This window comes from Crocodylus porosus, unplaced genomic scaffold, assembly GCF_001723895.1.
Source record: "Crocodylus porosus isolate Cpor-Errol unplaced genomic scaffold, CroPor_comp1, whole genome shotgun sequence".
In the NCBI taxonomy this organism is placed as follows: Eukaryota; Metazoa; Chordata; order Crocodylia; family Crocodylidae; genus Crocodylus; species Crocodylus porosus.
The window spans coordinates 2,344,070-2,346,092 of NW_017728925.1; the positions used below are offsets into that span (position 1 = coordinate 2,344,070).

Consider the following 2,023-nt stretch of genomic DNA (forward strand, 5'->3'; position numbering starts at 1 on the left):
CCCAGCCCGGCCTCCGCCCACGAGGCACCGCACGGACGCGCCGCGGGGACACTCACCGCGCTCCGCTCCGCTCCCACCACGGCCCCGGACCCGGCCGCCCCGCCCGCAGGGGCCGGGCCAAGCGCGTGGCGCTGCCCGCCCCCTCCGCTCCGCCGGCCTGCACGCCGGCGCTTCTTCCCAGCTCCTTTCTCAAAGGTCGCGTGGACGCCGTGAAAGATTGTTATGAATGAATTGCAGCTCCTGGAGAGAGAGAGGGTTTCATTAGGTAGGCACCTGTGCTAGTGAATGTGTAAAATGCCTAATGACCCTAAATGAAGGTCAGATTAAGATGGGGCAATGCAAGGAGTAAGGAACTGGGACTAGAGAGTAGGGAGCTGGGAAGAAGCGACCAGCCTCATGGCTGTGCAGCCCAAGGTGCCGCTGGCTGACCGGCAGTGCAGGCAGCAGAGGGCCCCGGGCCCGGGCTGTGCAGGCCTCCACGCCTGGGGCTGGACCTGTGCCCAGGGCCGAGCCCTCTCAGAGGTCACTGCTGTCACCGGCCACATGGAGCCTGGATGTGGCACATCCGTGTTGCACCTGAGGCAGTGGAGAAGCTGATGCCCTGACCCCAATTCCTGCAGTCTGTATGGGGCTCCCCCAGTGTCCCTGGCGGTCTGTGTTAGGGTGAAGGAGGCAGCACCACAGCTGAGGGCTGTCAGGCTGCTTAGCACCCTGGGGCTGGAAAACTCCTGGTGTTGCAACAGGACAGGTGTGTTATTGCTCCTGATCCCATCCTGGTTGCGCTGCTCGTTAGACACCCATCCATGGCTGAGCCGTGTCTCTGCTGCCTTGCTGCTGGAGTGTCACAGCTGCTGTCCAGAGACCCTAAAAACATAAGTGGGAGGGGATGGGGGGAATGGAGGGTCTCACGCCCACAGCTTTTCCTGAGTTGGGACTGGCCTCTCTGCTCTGGGTGAGAGGTGGGTGCTTGGCGCTGCAGCCATGGCTAGGATCTAGTTTGGATTGATGTGGACTTTGTATGTGAGGTTGAGGCTGAGATCTGTGCGCCCGTGGTTAGAAATGTAGAGTGAGGCTTATTGGGAAAGCTCACAGCATTGCTGCGTCACTGGAGATTTTTCTAAGGCAGTCCACGGGTGCCTCACTTTGGATCAGAGCTTCATAATGCCAAGGACTACAGAAGTACAAGGGAGAGGGGGGAGCTTTCCTTGTATCTGTGTGCTTCTGGTTTTATTTTTGTGCTTTAACAGTTGGGAAACTTAGCTCTTTCTCCTCCCATGTTAAATGTAAGAAGGTCTCTTACTCTTTTACTTAGTCCTGTGATCCAAACACATTCCTCACTTGAATTGTCTAAGGATCGTTTGAGGGTAAGTCTGTCTCATTGCAAAAGTAAGCAATAGGGCCCGATAATCCAGGTAACGGGCTCCATTATAAATGCTGCACTTGATCTGCGCCAAAAGCCAAACCTAACTTTTATGCAGTGTAAGAAAGGGGCAGGTTGGGATTTTTCATCAAAAAACTCCTTCAGGAAGGAAAAACTTGAAGGAAAACAAGATTCACTTAGTCTAATGACATTGTAACGCATGGCAACTGTGCTAAAATGCTGGGGTGCACAATAATAATTGGCTTTTAATTACAAACTGCAGAGCATACAACTGTATGGCAACCTTCTTAAATCACAGAGGATAGGTTTTGTACGAAATGACACAAGGGACAGATATGTATTTCAAACACCACAGACAGGTAGTTCAGTTATGTGAGACTCCCACACAGCCTCTGATTCATCTCAGCATGAAGGCAATCCAAAGGACATGGCTTGTTTTACCCAGCCAGCTCCACATCATACTAGCTCATGGCACAGGCTGTGGCATGCTTCAGGAACAGGCAAGTCATGTTTCCCATTTCTCAATTCATCCCCTAGAAACAGGTGATAGTCACATCCCAGCTTCAGATCCCTGCCTAACACCTTTTGTGGGAATCAAACTGGATCAGGACATTATCCTCTTAAATCTTCATAGCTTTACAG

At 52.9% G+C, this 2,023-nt stretch overlaps 1 protein-coding gene across 2 annotated transcripts in view; it reads right to left on the bottom strand.

The window, feature by feature from the left end:
- Nucleotides 1-118, bottom strand: part of ALAD (aminolevulinate dehydratase) — a 14,741-nt gene extending 14,623 nt beyond the window's left edge. The window contains exon 1 of one of the 2 annotated variants that reach the window (XM_019540554.1): nt 56-118. The gene's annotated coding sequence lies outside the window, so the exon portion shown is untranslated. The remainder of the gene's footprint in view (nt 1-55) is intronic. The other variant, XM_019540552.1, reaches the window with a different exon arrangement.
- Between the last annotated feature and the right edge of the window lie 1,905 nt (nt 119-2,023).